The following is a 21,483-nucleotide window of genomic DNA, read 5'->3' as shown; positions in this document are numbered from 1 at the left end:
ATGTGGATGATATCTTGCTGTTTGGAAATGACAAAGAAATTATCCAGGATTTGAAGACCCAATTGTCCTCCAAATTCAACATGAAAGATCTTGGTGCTGTAAACTATATTTTGGGCATGGAAATTAAAAAAGATCGAGTAAAGAGGAAGCTCTAGTTAAACCAGAGGAAGTATGTCGAGACAATACTGTAGAGGTTTAATATACAGGATAGTAAACCGGTGAAGGTTCTTATTCATGTAGGTGTAAATTTATCTGCTGAACAGTGCCGCAAGACACAAGAAGAGGAAGAGGACATGTCCCATGTTCCATATGCAAGTGCAGCCGGTAGCCTGATGTATGCAATGGTCTATACTAGACCAGAAATTTCACATGCAGTGGGAGTATTGAGCAGGTTTATGTCAAAACCAGGGAAGGAGCACTGGACAGAAGTGAAGCGGGTTTTCAGGTATTTGCGTGGCACTAGTGATTATGGTTTGTGCTACCAAGGAAGACCGGATTGGATAGAGTGTTGGATATTCGTGGCTTTGTTGATGCAGACTGGGCTGGAGATCTAGATTAAAGAAGATCTACAAGTGGGTATGTGTTTAACCTATTTGGAGGTGCAGTCAGTTGGATGAGTAAGAAACAATTTGTAGTGGCACTATCAACTACAGAGGCAGAATACACGACAGCCACTCATGCAAGCAAGGAATTAGTTTGGTTGCAAAGATTGTGTTCAATTATGAGGTTAGTACAGGGAGCTATAAGGATAGATTGTGACAGCCAAAGTGCAATTTTCTTGGCAAAGAACCCTGCTTACCATTCAAAGACAAAGCACATTGATGTTCAGTATCACTTTGTGAGGGATATGATAGAAGACAAAAAGGTGTTGCTGGTAAAGGTGGACACTTTGAAGAATACTACAGATGCATTGAAAAAATTTGTGAGTTCTGAGAAGTTCTCTTGGTGTAGAGAAACAATGGGCATTTCAGGGCTAGATAAATGACTAAGCTCTCATGTGGCCCCTTGTGGAAAGAAAACAACAAGTGGGAGAATTTTGGGTTGTGTTATATTCTTTCCACGACTAGCCCACCCAGTTCACTGAGGGGTTAGAGGGGGGCCATAGCCCCCCCTTCATTGCGGCGATTGCGCAGCGAGGGGGTTACAAGGGGGGCGGCAGCCCCCCCTTTCTTGGGGGTTTGAGGGGGCGGGTAGCCCCCCTCTACAGGGTCTGGGGCAGTGCCTGGGGAATTTTTTTTGGACCTTATATTAGGTTGGGTGGACCTACCTACGATTTTGTGCATGGTTTTCGCACATGTTTTGGATGCGATGGTTTTCGTTCCATGTCATTGGATGCTTCAGCATGTATAAATATGTATTGTAACATTGAAAGGAACATAATGAAAAAACAAGCTGGTAGTCCCGGTTTTGGGATCGAGGGGAAAATATCTGTGTATATGTGTTTTATGTGTTATGTTCTCGCATTTGTTTATTTTCTATTCTTAGAATTCGTATGCAGGTAATTTTTGTACGAGGTTAAAACCTACAATTCTAAGCAATCTCGACATCGTAGTATGGGCAGGCAATGCATAATTGATGATATATCCAAGCCCTCTCTGCAAGAATTCCTTCTCCAATTCTGTCCAATTCCACTCAGACATACAAAAATTCTCTCGGCTCACACTTAGGCACAGACTCACAAAATAAGCTCTTTGAAAGAAAAGTGTCCAAATGTGGAGCGGGGTGCCATATTCATAGCCTTTTTTGAATTCAAACCACTTGATGCCCTCCAGATCTCCCTCATTAATGTGTTTTTGGCGGCAGATTTTCAAAGATATGCTCCTTAAATGAAATTCTCCCGCTCCTTTTAATGACAAAAGCGTCATCTTCCTAAACTTCACGTAACCCTCTTTCTTTATTAGAATTTTTCCTCGTAGAAGTAGTTTATAGTCCTGCACTCTCTCAACTGCCAGAAGCACGAATACTTTCATGTTGTCATGTAGTCATTACACAGGGGTGGGATCATCCCTATAAACCTTCAATCTTCTCCCATTAATCCTACCAAGAAGCACTTCCCCATTTAGCTTCGCGAGCTGAACTTTGCCACCATCTGAAATATCCTTAATCACGTATGGTCCTAGCCAATGCATCTGAAACTTCCCTGGAAATTTGGTAAACTTTTTTTCATACATCAGGACCAAATCTCCATTCCTAAAAGTACGTTACTTAATGTGACGATCATGCCATGCCTTTTCTCTAGATTTTTTCACCTGTTGATGAAATCCAACCAAAAAGCGGTTTTCCTCTAACGCAAGTAGTTGCGCTAGGCATTCGTCCATTACATCGTGATGTACCATCTCAGTTACTACTATGATCTTTTGGTTGGGCACTATATATTCCATCGGCATCACTGTTTCTTGTCCATAAACTAGTCGAAATGGTGTTTTCCATGTCAATTTCTTATAGGTCATCTTATATTCCCATAAAACTGTCAGTATGCGCACATCCTAATCATTCCTATTAACATTGCAGACCTTTGTTAGGGCATTCTCCAAGATCTTGTTGAAAGCTTTGACAGTTCCATTCACCTGGGGATGATACGATGTACTCTTCTGATGGTACATCTGGAATTCTTCTATTAAAGCCACAATTGTCTCATTCAGGAAGTGTGAACCTCTGTCACTCATTAGAATCTTCGGGCATCCAAACCTTGACAGAATAAATTTGAATATAAACTTCGCAATAGTTTTCGTGCTGCAATCCTTCACAGGTTGTGCCTCAACCCACCTGGTTAAGTACTTTGTCACAGTGATAATATAACGTGCTCCCATCTTCTTCCTTGGTGGATGAATAGGTCCAACAAAGTCAATTGCCCATTTATCAAATGCTTGTAGCGTGACTTGTGGATTTAATGGTAGTTCATCCCTTCGCGATGGCCTCCCGGTCCTTTGACACACATCGCATGCACTACAATACTCCTTAGAATCTTTATGTACTGTAGGCCACCATAATCCTTCTTGCAAAATCTTCTACGTAGTTGCCTTGCCTGCATAGTGTCCTCTAGCGACACCACCATGTGCTTCAGCTAGAATACTATGTCTTTCATATTCAGGCACATATTGGTGTAGAACTTCATCTGATCCCATCTTATATAAGTGTCTTGCAATCACAGAAAAATTTGCAGCCCTGACAACTAATTCCTTCTTTTGTTGTGTCATATAACCTTTAGGAGCTATGCCAGTAGATAAAAAATGAATAATGTCTGCAAAATGCTCATCTGCAACTCTGACAGCAAAGAGTTGCACATCAGGTAACCCTTCATCAATATTAGTGGGCTCTTTGCCATTCTCGATCCGAGAGAGGTGATCAGGTCCAACATTCAATCTCCCAGGCTTAACTATCACTTCAAAATCATACTCCTGGAAAAGAAGAAACCATCTACAGATTCCCCCCCCCCCCCCAACACAGGATTATTGACCAGGTACTTCAAATCAGAATGGTTCGTGTACATTTTAAAGTGCGAACCTAGCAGGTAATGCCTGATTTTTTGTAGTGCACAAACCATGGCCAATCCTTCTCGCTCTATGGTTGAGCAGTTCTTCTCTGCCTTAAATATTTTTTGACTGGCAAAGGCAATTGGGTGATCAATATCTCCTGCCCCTGGTTGAGTTAAGACAACTCCCAATGCTATACATGACACATCCACATGCACATGAAATTCCTTCTTCCATTTCGGGAATACTAGGATTGGTTCCATAACCATGTTTTCCTTAAGAATATCCAATCTCTTCTGACAATCTTCATCCCAATAGAACATGGTATCCTTCTTTAATAGCTTCTCCATCGGCGTAGTGCTCTGCACGTACACCTTAATAAACTTCCTGTAGTACCTAGTATGACCCAAAGTCACACGTAGCTGCTTTACATTCTTAGGGGGATCCAAATTGATAATTACAACAATCTTAGCAGGGTCTACCATCAATCCCTGCTTACAGACAACATGTCCCAAAAGTATTCCATAAGGTACACAAAAAATTCATTTCTTCAAATTCAAGGAAATATGATACTTTCTACATGTATCCAACATCAGGCGTAGACTAGAGACATGCTTCTTGACTAGCCCAAACACTGTCCAATCATCGAAGTAGACTTCCAAAAATTTATGAATGAATTCCTTGAATGTTGCGACTACCACCCTTGAGAATATCGCAGGAGCATTTTTTAGTCTGAAAGGCATGACTATATATTGGAAAGACCCCCATTCTGTAGCGAAGGTAGTCTTGCTTCTATCCTCCAGCACAATCTTAATTTGGTGATATCCTGAAAATCCATCTGTGAATGAATAAGCTTCCTGCCCACCAACATTTTCTAGAACTTCATCTGTAAAAGGCGTAGGAAATGGATCATGTACACATGCATCATTTAACTTCCACAGATCAACGTAGATCCTGATATCACCATTCATTTTCTTCTCCTGGACCACCATAGGAATGACCCATTTCGATTCTTCTACGGGCTCAATTATTCCTTCCGTGAGCATCTTATCAAGTTCTTCTCTTACCTTTTCCTTGTATTTGGGATTCCACCGATATGGGCATTGCTTAATCGGCTTCTTATCTGGTTTTAGATTGATTTTCATCATAACCAAATCTCCTACTATCCCCTTCAAGTCAGAGAACTTAGTTGGAAATAAATCCTGATAGTTGTGTAATAAAGGAATTTAGACTTCTGTGATCCATAACATTGTCTAGAAATCTTCGGCAAAATCACATAATCAACCTTTTGACAAAAGGTTGAGTTGTGTAATAATTTAGCGACCTTATCCACTGTGTCTTCATTCCAATAGTCGCCAATGTGTACAAATTTTGGTTCTGCTTCTGAGACATTATTTACCTGTTTTGTGTTCTCCGGTTGTGAGATATCAGGGATCTCCACATCAATTCTGGAAACTTCACACAGTCCCTCTAACTTAGGGATATTAATATTCCACGGATCCTCATCACCTGCTTCCGTAGTAACATTGTAACATTCCAAATCATGTTGTATATGCGTACTCTAGTCAGGCTATATCCTAGTGATAAGATCTACGATTGTTCGGAAGATTTCTTCTTTAATCTCCTGGAGCACTTCATCAATGCATTCGAACCTGTCTTCAAAACTAAATATCAAAAAGAAACTCTCCTTCATTTCATCCCAATCAGCAATCCCGTGTCGCAGCTATGTCTCTAAATACTAGTTCATTGGGATAACATCCAAGGTATGAATAAAGATATGCACCCACTCTGGTTGAGGTACCTCACCCCATGCCTTAGACCATCGAGCCAGATGTTCGTGCAGATCATCCTTTCCTGTGTACTTTTTAGTGATTTAGGTGTTTGCATAGCCAAACCTTAATTGCATCATTCTATGATATTCCTGCCAGTCATAAATATTATCCTTGTGCGTACCCCACCATCTTGTAGGCATAGCTCTCAACATGAGATCTAAGGCCTAGAACCGATGCTCCTCTGGCATGTCCCTTTCAAAATGGTCAAGAAACATATTGACATCATCCAAGCCATCATAATAAGGCAACTTATTTACCTCAATAGATATACAACATAACAACTTTGTAAGCCGATTTCATCATAGCTTAGAGACCTCATGCAATTGATTATGCTAGTTTTCTAACTCTTCATCTAAATTTGATTGGCAAGAACTGTCTTTCTCCCAGTTGATCCTTCCATCAGCAATGGGATTGATCCAATCTTCATTTCACATAGTTAGCTTATATATGTGCTCAATGTCTTCGTCTTCATAATAATCATGGATTGGTTCTGTGTATCACACACCTTCTGCTAGATCCAACGGAAAAATCACTCAAAGATCATTATTTTCAAATACCATGCTTCGCTTCTTTAAATTAATGATTGCATTCATGTCGAAGGCCCAATTAATCCCAAGCAACGCTGGGTATGGATTACTATCATATACTATCTCAATAACTTCAAAATATTCCACTGCACTTGTGCCTTCAATATCTACAGTTACTCCATGCATGCAACCCATTGGAATTATCATTTGTTGGTTCACCATGCGCGATTCAATTGGTGACCACTATAACTTAGGCTTCCCCATACGTTCCCAAGTTTTCTTTGGAAGTATGTTGGCATCATAGCCTAAGTCTAGGATTACCTGGTCCATTTCGAAATCACATATTTGCGATGTCAACCGCATCTCCCTACTAGCTCTCTTCTTTCTTCGATTCACCTTATTGATTATGTGTTGTTCTGGTAATGGCTTATCCTTACTGGCGTATTTATCTATCAACTCTTGCAATCCTTCAAATTCCTTCTGATCCCGTAATAACTTCATGTAGGTTTGCCAAAATGATTTTAACACAGTGGGATCTTAATCCTGCGTCATAGTAACTTCTTCAGTTTTCTCCTTTCATGGGACTAGCAGCATATGATTCTTAGACGTAGAAGCACCTAGATCCATAAAAAAAAAAATCTTGCCTCCATGAACATCTTTTTTTCTCTATGTAAATCAAACCCAACATTCTTCTCACCAGCTCTTCAAAACCATATATCTGATATTAGTTGTTTGCCTTCGACCTTGTATTCACTAGTGGCTATACCGCTTCGCGTGACTATTTTGATACTAGGATCATCTTCATGCGGCTCAGATCTCATCATCTGAATATTATGCATATTTTGTTGGTTCTTCTTCTCCTACATCTTCGCTATTAATACTGGGAAATCTTCTATAACATGATCAAATTACCGACAGTATTGACAAGAAGGGTGAGTTGGATTTTGATAGTCACACACAAAGTGTCTTGGTTCTCCACAGTTGTAGAAAATGATTTGGCCCCAACCTCTTCCAGCTCCTCCTCCTCATCCTCTTCCCCGTCCTTGGAATCCTCCATAAGCCGCAGGTGAGCCTTGATCATTCTCTACAAAGTTTTCAGTCTGCATTCTATACATTGGAGTCTTGTCCATCATCAATTCATAGCTTCGACAATTCCTTTCATCATGACCAACTAATTTACAAAAGTTACAAAAGAGTTGCTTTTGAGACTGTACAAACTTCTACAATAGATCAATTATCTGTCGAATGTTGTCTTGACACTTGCCAGATGCTACACTAGGTACTTGCACCAGTGCTTGATCTAGCATGAGATTCTGGCTTTAGCGGGTTGGGACCCCCCGTAGTTCTATAATCTCGGAATAAAGGGAACTTATCTTTATGATGACTTTCATTCTTTCACTTCATGCACCAAACTTTAGAATGCATTTCCTATTTAACCTCATTTCCCTTCTTTAGATTTTACAAATCCATATGCAGCCTTGCTAACTACAACTGGATCTTTTGAACTCCTATATTCATGTCTTGGATCAACGAAGCTTCTAACTTCATCGCGATATCCAATGCTTCGGCCTAAGACCCAATCTTGTGCTCAGATAATGACAATTTTAAGTGAGGCAATAGTGTAGCTATGTACCATTCCTTATGTTGTTCATCTAAAATATGAAGATTATCTTGGCTCAGTAAACACTTCAGTCATTGATCTATATCCCATGTAGACTTGTTAACCCTCTGCTTGATCTCCTTTATTTTAGTCACACATTGAGATCATGACTTTGGCTTCCTAAATTATGCATTCGGCGCATCCTTCATCTTAGCTAACGAAGTAGTCGGATGAGTTGTACTATATTGTATTAACTAGGTAAGCACTCTTTCATGTAGCATTGTAACCATTTTCACTTTCTTCATGTCATCATCGTTGACCTACTATGCCTTTTGTTAGTGTCAGTCTTTCCAGCCTTCCTCCAGTGATCAAATATGCTCTTACAAAGTGGTCTCAGAGTGTCAAGGTCAAATTTTGTCATTTCAGTGAGTCTTCAAGCAAAATTTGGTCACTAGGCATTAGATCTAGGGTTTGCTTTTACTCCTTCTAAAGTTGTCCAAATGTCGGTCCATGTCATCATTTTGCTGAGTTTATCATCATTCATAGGGTTGTCATTATCATGTCAGTGTCTAATGAGTCATTTTACACCTTGTTCATGCTTCAGTTGCGCCTAGGTAAGTTCATTTCCCTCTCCTAGGGTTTTGAAGGCAATTTCTCTTGGATGGACAAATCATCAGCAAAACTTATATCCTGATGTTCATACACCTTCCCCTATCCTTAAAGTACCTTATAAAACACTTTCCATCACTGAGATTCCCCAAATTCTTCATTTTTGCACAAACCCTAGTTTCTTGCCACAACTTGGCAATTTTCTAGGCTAGGCCTGTGTTTTTCCCTTTTGGACCCCTTCCCCTCGCTCGATCTCTGAGATTCCACTTTCCCCTGCTTCCTAACATCCCTCCTTACTTCCAAAAATTTCTCCAAGAATTTAGAAACCCCTTATCCCCTTCATTTCGCTTCATTTCGACAAAATCCCTTGTTCCACACATCGGGATAAGTTTCACTCAAAAGATGTTTCGGAGCAATAAAAGATGAATTTTAGTAAAATGAGAGAGGTTTTTGTCCACCACATGCCAAAGAAGAAAAAACTCCTTCACGTTTTACATAGGTGTCATGGTTTTGGAGAAATGTCAAAAATACCGTTGCCTCAGGAGAATCGAATGCACCTCTGAAGTGACCTTGGGAAAATCAAGTTTTCTCCTAGCTTGGTTGGCCAAATGACTTTCTTGATGAAGTCAAATGATAATTAGAAACAAATATCTTTCCAATGAGCTATCATGAGCTCAATTTGGAGTTTAGGAAGGCATTCAAAAGTTGACTGCAACAGCACTCTGCCTTGAGGCAGCCTCATTTGGCACATTTTGACCAGTCTTGGGAGATTTGATTTTTTACAAGGAAAATGAACTCCAAATTGAAAAGTTCCAGTTTTTTTGGAAAGTAGACTCAAATACCTTTCCAACAAGCTATCCTGCGCCCGATTTTGACACCGGGAAGGCCTCCAAAAGCCTCCTGCAAAATTCACTATGTAGCTGGGTGCGCGCTACGCATCAGGGTGGGCGCGCTACGCGTCAGGGGCGCGCTACGCATCAGGCTGCTTTTCTCAGAACAAAATTGCTCGTGCGCTACGCGTCAAGGGGCGCTACGCATTGCGCAAGGTGCTCTACGCGTTGGGTTTTTTGCCCAACAAACTGTCAGCAACCTACCAAATCCACTTTTCTCTCAAGCAAATTGCAGGTAGGCCTCTCCTCCATGGCTAGATTTGGTTTTGCAAGATGAATGAGAAATTAATATGTTAAAATGCCATGAAAATGAAAAGTCAAAACCCTACTTTGCTGTGGAAGATTTAAAAACTTAATGGTGCTAGGGTTTCAAAATATTTTGTTGTCCAAGGTTGCCCATTTTTTATCCCTCTTTTCCCTCATCTCCATCCACATTCTCCTTCAAATTTTCCCATAAAATTTCGTAATTTTCCTCTCTTAATCCCAAAACCTACTTCACCCCAAAACCCTACAATATCAAGATTTCCATATCCCTTCCCTTCCCTAAATTTGTTGTTTTATTTCCATTATTCCCTAATTCCCTGATATTCTCCCCTTCCTAATATTCCCTTGTTACATTTGTTTTCCCATTGGTCATAGCATTGTTTAGATCAGAAGAGCAGTTCACATTCAGTTGTATACAGCAGTTTCACATATCAGCATTCATCCAAGGCAGTCGTGCAACAACAGTTATGTCATCCGGTCATTCATCTGATTATGAAGTGGAAACCCAAAGTGACTCACCCTTGGAAGGATATGCACTCATGAGGCTTCATAGAGGTGGCAGAAATATCATTACTTGTCCCGTAACTTGGTGTACAAAGCGAGAATCGGAAGTTTGAAAGCAAAGGTAAAGAGAGCTTCAAGGAGGCAAAAAGTGGATGAAGGACTCTAGATATTGGCTGAGGCATCCTTGGCTCATCATTGCCCTTGATGAAGAACCTACAGTCCAAATTTCAAGAAATTTGGAGAAATTTTTGACATTTTGGAATTTTTGCACTAAAAAACAGGTTTTTGCCCTCAACGTGTAGCGCGCCGTGCGCTACCTTGAAGATGGGGAGGTCCATTTCACAAAAACTTTGCATTTTTGGATTTGTCATGACAAATTACACTTTCTCAGCCACTTCCAAGACATTTCATGGAGATTTGGGCCCCCAAAAGGTCAAAAAACAAGCAAAAAATGACTTTCTGCCACTTTTTGGACACACAGGAAGCAGTCTTGGGAGATTGCATTTTTGGAGGGGAAAATGGCCACCAAATTGAGAAATTCTACTTGGGCTGGAGAGTAGACATCCAGACCTTTCGAAAAAGCCCACTTGTGCCTCATTTGGATGCCGGGAAGTGCCCCAAAAGTGGGCTCAAAGGCGCGCTACGCGTTGAGAAATGGCGTGCTACGCATCAGGACATTTTCTCAATTTTTCACCTTCAGCTCAGGAAAACGCAGCATTTGACAAGTTTTGATTTTTTGGTGGGATTTTTCATCCTCCTTGATGTAATTGATGTAATTTCATGTTGACATGAAACTTTTTTACCTATTCTAGAAGATTCATTCATAAAATGGCAAAAAATTAATGAATGAATTGGTTTCCTAGCTTATAGAGGCAAGTTGTTTTGATTGCCTAGATTGTAGTGCTCAGTTTAGAATTGGTTGAAACAGCTCCTAGGATGATGAGCTCGACCCCTAGAGGCAAGGAAATTTGTTAGCTTGCCTATATTATGTACTTTCTTAGTCATTTTCATGGTTGGACTCTTGAGGGATAAGCTTAGACTGTATTACTCTTTGTATCTCTGCAATTTTGGCAAAGGAAAGACCAGGGTTTTGCAGCACTATTTGGGATTCCTATGGTTATTTGTGTTGATGGTGTGTTTCTCTCATGTACTTGTAAGTTTTTTATGTGTATCATTTTCCTACTCTTCTCTTCTGCAAATTAAGTAAATGAAGTGTTAAGGTAGAATTCATGGTTTCTATGCTCTGCCTTTAAGTTTGCTTAATATTTATGTTTTCATCTGTTTAAGGAGAACTCCTGATGGTTTCTTGATCTCCTTAGCTCCTCACCAGTCATACCTATCCATTCACTTCCTTCAAAGGCATCAAGACAATCTCCTACCTTGCCCCAAAAAGACCTCTGCAAAAACTGTGTCTCATCCCCGCACCCAAAATTGTCGTGCTCAGTTTTCCAACAAAACCCTAAAAATTTGAAATCAAACTTTCCCTATTAGTTTACTAGCCTAAAATCAGTGTTCTTATTGGTCATCTCAGCCCTTTGAAGACCTTTTGCGGAGATAGACCCGGAGAGAGCCCTCTCCTGTCCTCGTAGGGCTAGCTACGAGGCTAAGTGGTTTGATGTTGCCTTGGATTTTGCCTTCCTCAGCCTGAGGCCAAATTCGAGCGCTAACATATTGGCGACCATACTGGGAAAGAACAAATGGATTGCTTGTTGATGTCATTTGTTTTATAAGCTACAGACGGAGCCTGAAGTTATGCCAGGTAGCCTTCGAAACGCTTTTGCTTTGCATTAGCGGAAGTAGATAAACGCTGCTTCAGTCAATCTCCGATCTAGCTTGTAAACGTGACATTTAACTTGTTAATTACCCCAGTACATGTATCAAGTTCAGATCTGATGGTTGATGGTGGACAACGATCAGACACTTGAAAGGCTGAAATCATTCACCTGACGACTCTAAATCATTTTCGAGATCAGATCCAAAGACTCCACTGGAGGATGATCCCGACCAGCAAAAACATGAAAGGACAACATGGACAGATCAGGTATTCAAGTTGGAATTTCATCCAAGACATTTTTTTCTTTGTCATAAATTATTTCTTCTCTTTTCCCAAGAATGTCAAGAAGGCTTTGCAAAGTATATTGTATTTGAGAAGAGATCCTCGGCCTGCAGTTGATTCTTTCCCTTTGAAGATTGTGAATACCAAAGATTTGCATACCTTTGAGCTTGATCAAGACCTTTCTTCTAAATTTTGTGATGACCATCTTCAGATTGATGAACCTCAAAAGACCAAGACTGATTCTATACCTGCTATACATACCCCTACACCTTGTAAAATTCCAGATTGGTATAAACCTCTTGTTTTACCTTCTGTTCTCCATCCTTTCCCCAAAAACTATGATCTATACTTGCCGAGGTTTGATGGTGAATGTAAGAATGTTAACGCTAAGCAACATGTGCAGAATTTTGAGTCTTTTCTGGACCTTTTTGAAGTTGATAGCGAAGATGTCAGTATAAGGCTTTTTGCTCTTTCTTTGCAAGCCAAAGTGAAGAGTTGGTTCAAAACCCTTCCTGATGCAAGCATTTCAGATTTCCAGCAGTTTGTCAAAGTTTTTCTCGACAGGTGGATGATCGGACAGAACCTTTTCTTGATTGTAGAAGAGTATAACCAGCCGAAAAGATTGCCAGGGGAGACAGTACAATAGTTTTCAGCCAGATTTAACCAAGTTTATTATTCGATGCCAGTTGATATAAGGCCTACTCCTAGATTGGCCCTCTTGCACTATCCGGGTGCCTTTGATCCGGAAATGGAGTTTCAGTTGAGAGAAAGGAATATTGCAACACTTCATGAGATGCAGAACAGTGCAGTAAATGTAGAGGCTCATTTGCTGATCCGAAGGGCAAGGTTGAAAGAAGAAGAGATGAAAAACATAGATCCGGAAAAATCGACATCTCTAGAGGTAAAGCTTGACATTTTGGTAAGTGCAGTAGAAAAGATGATGGACAAGATCAACACAAGGAATGATTATGATGTTCAAGGCTCGCTGATTGAAGAAGAACAAGTTGCTGATCCAAAACATTTTGTTTCTTGTCCTAGTTTTCATAGATCTGATAATGATTGTCTTATAGATCATCTTGGCGAAGAAAGAACTGTTGATATGACCTGCATGCTTGATGATATGTTTTATACCGATGATTTGCCTCAGTTTGATCAGTATGATGATGATTATGTTCTCCAAATAGAAGCTAATCTTGCAAACAAATCAGTAGCTAGTTTGTGGGAGGAGGATGTTCACTTACAGCAGTTCGAGTACAATGATCAACCGATGCATATGAGTTATGAAAATGATGAGGAAAGTGCAGAAAATTTTGAAGTAAGTGAAGGATCTTTGCCTTTTTGTTTTGATTCGATTCAGTTCATCAGAGATAACTACCATGCAATTAGAAATCAAATGTCAACAAGTTTTGATTTGAATCATCTTGAGAGTAATGAAAACCTTGTTCAAGACTTCTCATATTCAGATTTGCAACCCCCGAAAGTCATTGATTGTCAAGTTGTAGCTGAAGACCCGGAAGTGGACACACATGATTTAATGATTCAAGGTGACTCCGTACCATTCTGTTTTGAATCATTTCAGTTTTTTAAGGGTAGATTGCAGAGTAAATCTTCAAATGAACAGCCTATAACAAATCAGCAATCTCTCAGTGTTAATGTTGAGGATGAGACAGATAACAAAATTCTTGAGCAGCCTGTAGCATCAGATTTGCAACCACCAAATGAAATTGAAGGGCAAATTACAGATGAAGTTGTGGAAGACGAAATACATGACTTGATGATGCAGGAAGATTCTATACCCTTTTGTTTCGAAGCATTTCAGTTTATAAGGCAGAACCTTCGTAAAATCTCTCAAGAAAAATATGCACAGCTAGAAGGATGTCATACATTTTCAATGGATACATTACAGCAGTCTTTTCAAGTTTTTCATGATCCAATAGCTGATGTTTTGGATGAGGTTTGCAGTCAAATTCTTTCTCCATTGACTACATGTGAGCTTGAAACATGTGCTGATATGAATTTGATCCGGCAGCCAGTCTCTTTGTCATTTTCAGCAGAAGTCTCGTCACAAGGCTCATATCAAAGTTTGCATTCATGGTATGAAGAGAAGAGAAGTAATCCATTGGATGAGCTAAGTTCCAGTGTGCTTGAATTTCAAGATCCTTATGCAGTGTTTTTAGAGACGGATACAGAATTCATATCATTCAACGGATCTGTTTCTAAGTTATCATGGGAGTTGCCTTTCAGTAGTTCTCTCTTGTTGTTCATAAGTGAGCACTTGCGGCGAATTCGAACGGCAGACGGGATACTTACTTGGTTGCATTGGTTGTTTCATTTCACTTGATCAGGTGATGAATGAAACTGTTAGAGTAGGTTTTGATGAATAAGCTCCACTTCGAGCATCATTTCCAGTTTGTCGGTTGTGTTTAACTATTGAGTCAGTTTTTAGTTGAGTGAGAGTCAATTTGTGTCATCCGAGTCATCAGTTTTCAGTCATGTATTTTAGTTTGAGTTTTTGACTCCATTGCCCAATGGATAAGGCGCTGGTCTGCTCTCCCAAAGATTTGTCGTTCTTGGCACCTCCAAGGAGCTACCATCCCCATTGGAGCCAATGTTAGTGTCAGTCTTTCTAGCCTTCCTCCAGTGATCAAATATGCTCTTACAAAGTGGCCTCAAAGTGTCAAGGTCAAATTTTGTCATTTCAGTGAGTCTTCAAGCAAAATTTGGTCACTAGGCATTAGATCTAGGGTTTGCTTTTACTCCTTCTAAAGTTGTCCAAATTTTGGTCCATGTCATCATTCTGTTGAGTTTATCATCATTCATAGGGTTGTCATTATCATGTCAGTGTCTAATGAGTCATTTTACACCTTGTTCATGCTTCAGTTGCGCCTAGGTAAGTTCATTTCCCTCTCCTAGGGTTTTGAAGGCAATTTCTCTTGGATGGACAAATCATCAGCAAAACTTATATCCTGATGTTCATACACCTTCCCCTATCCTTAAAGTACCTTATAAAACACTTTCCATCACTGAGATTCCCCAAATTCTTCATTTTTGCACAAACCCTAGTTTCTTGCCACAACTTGGCAATTTTCTAGGCTAGGCCTGTGTTTTTCCCTTTTGGACCCCTTCCCCTCACTCGATCTCTGAGATTCCACTTTCCCCTGCTTCCTAACATCCCTCCATACTTCCAAAAATTTCCCCAATAATTTAGAAGCCCCTTACCCCCTTCATTTCGCTTCATTTCGACAAAATCCCTTGTTCCACACATCGGGATAAGTTTCACTCAAAAGATGTTTCGGAGAAATCAAAGATGAATTTTAGAAAACTGAGAGAGGTTTTTGTCCACCACATGCCAGATAAGAAAAACCTCCTTCACTTTTTACACAGGTGACATGGTTTTGGAGAAATGTCAAAAATACTGTTGCCTCAGGAAAATCGAATGCACCTCTGAAGTGACCTTGGGAAAATCAAGTTTTCTCCTAGATTGGTTGGCCAAATGACTTTCTTGATGAAGTCAAATCATAACTAGACACAAAGATATTTCCAATGAACTATCATGAGCTCAATTTGGAGTTGAGGAAGGCATTCAAAAGCTGACTGCAACAGCACTCTGCCTTGAGGTAGCCTCATTTGGCACATTTTGACCAGTCTTGGGAGATTTGATTTTTGACAAGGAAAATGAACTCCAAATTAAAAAATTCCAGTTCTGTTGAAAAGTAGACTCAAAGACCTTTCCAACAAGCTATCCTGCGCCCAATTTCGACATCGGGAAGGCCTCCAAAAGCCTCCTACAAAATGCACTATGTAGTTGGGTGCGCGCTACGCATCAGGGTGGGCGCGCTACGTGTCAGGGGCGCGCTACGCATCAGGCTGCTTTTCTCAGAACAAAATTGCTCGTGCGCTACGCGTCAGAGGGGCGCTACGCGTTGGGCAAGGCACGCTACGCGTTGGTTTTTCGGCCCAACAAACTGTCAGCAAGCTACCAAATCCACTTTTCTCTCAAGCAAATTGCAAGTAGGCCTCTCCTCCATGGCTAGATTTGGTTTTGCCAGATGAATGAGAAATTAATATGTTAAAATGCCATGAAAATGAAAAGTCAAAACCCTACTTTGCTGTGGAAGATTTAAAAACTTAATGGTACTAGGGTTTCAAAATATTTTGCTGTCCAAGGTTGCCCATTTTTTATCCCTCTTTTCCCTCATCTCCATCCACATTCTCCTTCAAATTTTCCCATAAAATTTCGTAATTTTCCTCTCTTAATCCCAAAACCTACTTCACCCCAGAACCCTACAATATCAAGATTTCCATATCCCTTCCCTTCCCTAAATTCCTTGTTTTATTTCCATTATTACCTAATTCCCTGATATTCTCCCCTTCCTAATATTCCCTTGTTACATTTGTTTTCCCCTTGGTCACAGCATTGTTTAGATCAGAAGAGCAGTTCACATTCAGTTGTATACAGCAGTTTCACATATCAGCATTCATCCAAGGCAGTCGTGCAACAACAGTTATGTCATCTGGTCATTCATCCGATTATGAAGTGGAAACCCAAAGTGACTCACCCTTGGAAGGATATGCACTCATGAGGCTTCATAGAGGTGGCAGAAATATCATTACTTGTCCCGGAACTTGGTGTACAAAGCGAGAATCGGAAGTTTGAAAGCAAAGGTAAAGAGAGCTTCAAGGAGACAAAAAGTGGATGAAGGAATCTAGATATTGGCTGAGGCATCCTTGGCTCATCATTGCCCTTGATGAAGAACCTACAGTCCAAATTTCAAGAAATTTGGAGAAATTTTTGACATTTTGGAATTTTTGCACTAAAAAACAGGTTTTTGCCCTCAACGCGTAGCGCGCTGCGCGCTACCCTGAAGATGGGGAGGTCCATTTCACAAAAACTTTGCATTTTTGGATTTTTCATGACAAATTACACTTGCTCATCCACTTTCAAGACATTTCATGGAGATTTGGGCCCCCAAAAGGTCAAAAAACAAGCAAAAAATGACTTTCTGCCACTTTTTGGACACACAGGAAGCAGTCTTGGGAGATTGCATTTTTGGAGGGGAAAATGGCCACCAAATTGAGAAATTCTACTTGGGCTGGAGAGTAGACATCCAGACCTTTCCAACAAGCCCACTTGTGCCTCATTTGGATGCCGGGAAGTGCCCCAAAAGTGGGCTCAAAGGCGCGCTACACGTTGAGAAATGGCGCGCTACGCATCAGGACATTTTCTCAATTTTTCACCTTCAGCTCAGGAAAACGCAGTATTTGACCAGTTTTGATTTTTTGGTGGGATTTTTCATCCTCCTTGATGTAATTGATGTAATTTCATGTTGACATGACACTTTTTTACCTATTCTAGAAGATTCATTCATAAAATGGCAAAAAATTAATGAATGAATTGGTTTCCTAGCTTATAGAGGCAAGTTGTTTTGATTGCCTAGATTGTAGTGCTCAGTTTAGAATTGGTTGAAACAGTTCCTAGGATGATGAGCTCGACCCCTAGAGGCAAGGAAATGTGTTAGCTTGCCTATATTATTTACTTTCTTAGTCATTTTCATGGTTGGACTCTTGAGGGATAAGCTTAGACTATATTACTCTTTGTATCTCTACAATTTTTGCAAAGGAAAGACCAGGGTTTTGCAGCACTATTTGGATTCCTGTGGTTATTTGTGTTGATGGTGTGTTTCTCTCATGTACTTGTAAGTTTGTTATGTGTATCATTTTCCTACTCTTCTCTTCTGCAAATTAAGTAAATGAAGTGTTAAAGTAGAATTCATGGTTTCTATGCTCTGCCTTTAAGTTTGCTTAATATTTATGTTTTCATCTGTTTAAGGAGAACTCCTGATGGTTTCTTGCTCTCCTTAGCTCCTCACCAGTCATACCTATCCATTCACTTCCTTCAAAGGCATCAAGACAATCTCCTACCTTGCCCCAAAAAGACCTCTACAAAAACTGTCGCATCCCCGCACCCAAAATTGTTGTGCTCAGTTTTCCAACAAAACGCTAAAAATTTGAAATCAAACTTTCCCTATTAGTTTACTAGCCTAAAATCAGTGTTCTTATTGGTCATCTCAGCCCTTTGAAGACCTTTTGCTGAGATAGACCCGGAAAGAGCCCTCTCCTGTCCTCGTAGGGCTAGCTACGAGGCTAAGTGGTTTGATGTTGCCTTGGATTTTGCCTTCCTCAGCCTGAGGCCAAATTCGAGCGCTAACACCTTCCACAAAACTTCTGCGACGAACCAAATCTAATCGAGATCCTCTCATCCCTGACCCTAAATACAGGGATTTTCACTGTATTCACCATACTAAATAGTGGAGGTGGAGGTGGAGGTGAGGCGTAGGTGTATGAGGTCAAGGTGAAGGTGGAGGTGGCGTGGATGTATGTGGAATTCCAGAAGTATCCTACTCTACTGACTGCACCGAACCTCTGGGTGTACTATGGCTAGTTCTTTCTTCTTCACTTCCAGACTCTCCCAATAAAGGACTGTATTCACTTCCAACAAATTTTTCTATATCTACTTTGAATCTCTTTCCACTTCGTGTAGATCCAGTCTAACCTCTCTTAGACATTAATGTAAAGGCCTAAACCCTTTTTCGTATAACAAAATTTTAATCCAAGCCTTTAGCGATTTCAAGTACTTGCCTCTCGAACCTTTGAAGAATCGGTATTCAGCTTCGCTATAAGACACAGATGTATCAGTTGCAAATTCAGTGATGAAACCACCCAAGATACTATCGATCCAATAATCAACAACTCTTGCAGCCTTATAGTCATATCCTTCAAGACGTTTGACTCATTCTGGAGTCAACACAATAGGATCGTCGTGCTTCCAAGTAGGTTCATTATCCACTAATTTGGATAGCCACTCGTGTAATTCGCAAGGGAACATCGAAAATAAAACTTCATGCTCTTCTGTGTAGAGATATCTCTGTAACCACCTTTCTTTTGAAAAACACGGATTCTGATTCTCCTGAGCTGCAAACTCGTGCAACTTCTAATCTATCCACTTCTCGATTTCTTTCTTAGTTGGTATCCACGGACACCACATCACACATCCCTCAGATAGATCTTGGTCCCAACAACGGAACCATTTGTTGGCTTGAGGGGGCTTGGACCCATGTTAAGAGTTAGCTATGCTAACTAAAAAAACCTACACTACCGGCCCATTCGGAAACAATCTGCATAGCGTAGGCTATAATATCACCTGAGGCAGTATTGGGGGATGCTAGAACCAGGTTTCTGCATCCAGAAGGCTATTTGATGTGGGGGTAAGGTGTTTCTTCAGTTTAAGGCTTGATCTGACCTTCACGAACCCTTATCCTCAAAATCCCCAAACTTAAAGCAAATTCCAATTAATAGAGTTATGAGCTTTGCCTAAGGATCTAATCATGCATAAATTAACATATAATAGCATATCCAGATCTCCGTGGCGTAATTAAGAAAGTCTTACAGATAAATGGCATTCCACTGAGCATAAATACAGATAACACATAGAATTGCTTCAAATACTCTTTATTATTCTAGATCTTCAATACATATACTTTTATGACCCTACGCACACGGCTATAGGGGCCCGCGCCCTTAGCTAAAAACTTACCAAGGTCTCCGCGCACACAGCAGCATGAACCTTACCCTTCGCCCAAATACAAAAAAGAAGAATTCAGACTCTAAGAATCAATCATAACATTGAACTAACTTAACTTAACTTCTTAATGACTCCTTAATGACTCCCTTTTATATTTTTTACATTACATTACCATGGTCCACGAACCATGGGCAGAGCTTAATACAACTCATCCCTTTACAAAATAAGGGGCTTTGACTTGCCTAAAAGCCCCTTTGACTCTTAAAAACCTGTGCTACTTGCACTCCACTCCTCAAAATGTGAAGACTTTACAATATCTTATCAAAATTTGACTTAAGACTTAGCAAAACTTAACCCTGGGGGACCTCGTCCCAATATATATATATATATATATATATATATATATATATATATATACACCAAAAACGCATTTTCTTGAACTAACCAATAATCAAGGATACAAAGCCTGCATATGATCAGCCACCTCCCATGTAGCTTCATCTGGCCCAAAGTGATTCCACTGCATTTTAACTTGCTCTATTGCTTAGTTCTGAAGCATAAGTGTTTATGGTGCAATGTGCACTAAGGTTCTAGCTAGAATTATCCCTCTGGTGCCAAATACAATATTGAACAATCAATCACATCATCAACATCCTATACATATCTCTTAAGTAATGAAACATGGAAAACATCATGTACTTTCATTATTGGCGATAGTGCAAGTCTATAGGCCACTAGTCTAATCCTCTCAAGGATCTCAAAAGGCCCACAATACTGAGGTGTCGGCTTGGCACATGATTTAATCCTCAAGGAGCTCCTGTTGGGCTTGATGCACAAGTACACATGCTCCCCAATTTGAAAGTCCTTGAATGCACTATGTTGATCTACATAACTCTTTTTCATGTCCTATGTTGCCTTCAAATTCCTCTTAATAACCTGCATTTCATGTTACATCTCTTCTAACATGTCCGGTCCAATCAACACCATGTGTTAATTTTTCATAGGGCTACATTGTTCTTTGCTTTAATAATTACATTAATACATTAAGTGCACCCCGTATCATCATTACATTATTCATATCTAAACCATTATTCATCAAAATATCCAATTATATAGAAAGAACAACATCATCACCATCATCAATGCAACAGAACATAAAGGAACAATAGAAGAAAAGCATGCACAAACATAGAGACACCAGTATTAGTCTAAGACTAGGGAAAAACCCACTATGTGGAAAATCCTTGCAAATATTCTTCTTCTTAGATCGTCATTTGGAACAATAGAAGAAAAGCATGCACACACATAGAGACACCAGGATTAGTCTGAGACTAGGGAAAAACCCACTATGTGGAAAATCCTTGCAAATATTCTTCTTCTTAGATCGTCATCAAATGATTCAGCAAAAGAGAGTATAATGGTCCATAACTTTATCTATGCATCAAAACAACTATGATATCCATGAAATGGATCTGATCATGCTTGAAAACAAAACCCTGATTCTAATGACTATAATATGTTGTCACTGACTGTAGACAACTATTGCATACTATTTTCACTATGTTGAACACTACTAAACACTGAGCGGAAACTTCAAAATATAGAAATCTCATCCAGGAGTCTCGGACACAGGGAGGAGGAGTTGTGTGAGCGTCTATAGAAAATCTGGACGCTCTCTGCATAATTGGATGACTACGTCTGGAACATATCTAGATGCTCTTAGGTGAACTAGATGAGGGTGTTCAGGGTCAAACATACCCGGACCTACTTCAAGCCCTGGATGCTCTCATAGGGTTTCTTTGCGAGCGTCTATGGCATCCTGGACGCTCTCAGGACCACTCTGTGTGAGTGTCCAAGGACTAATACAACTCGATTTGACCCTTAAGCCCTAGACTCTCCCATAAATTACTATGCCAATGTGCAAGGATCAAAAAACCCTAAGCTCGTGTGCCAATGTCCAAGGATCAAAAAACCCTAAGTCAAAGCGAACCTTACACCTATGATTTCAGACCCTTGCGCAAACTCTTTCCTTCAAACCTGTGCGAACCAAGACAATAAGAGAAGAGAATATATCTTGATCGAATGTGTCCAAATTAGATTGAGGTATCTTCTATTTATAGGCTTTCATGAGGGTCCACTTGGATTT

This window comes from Pinus tabuliformis, chromosome 9 (assembly GCF_031772625.1).
Source record: "Pinus tabuliformis cultivar Carrire ecotype Pingquan chromosome 9, CPIR1, whole genome shotgun sequence".
Lineage (NCBI taxonomy): Eukaryota > Viridiplantae > Streptophyta > Pinopsida > Pinales > Pinaceae > Pinus > Pinus tabuliformis.
This window is presented reverse-complemented; position numbering follows the sequence as displayed.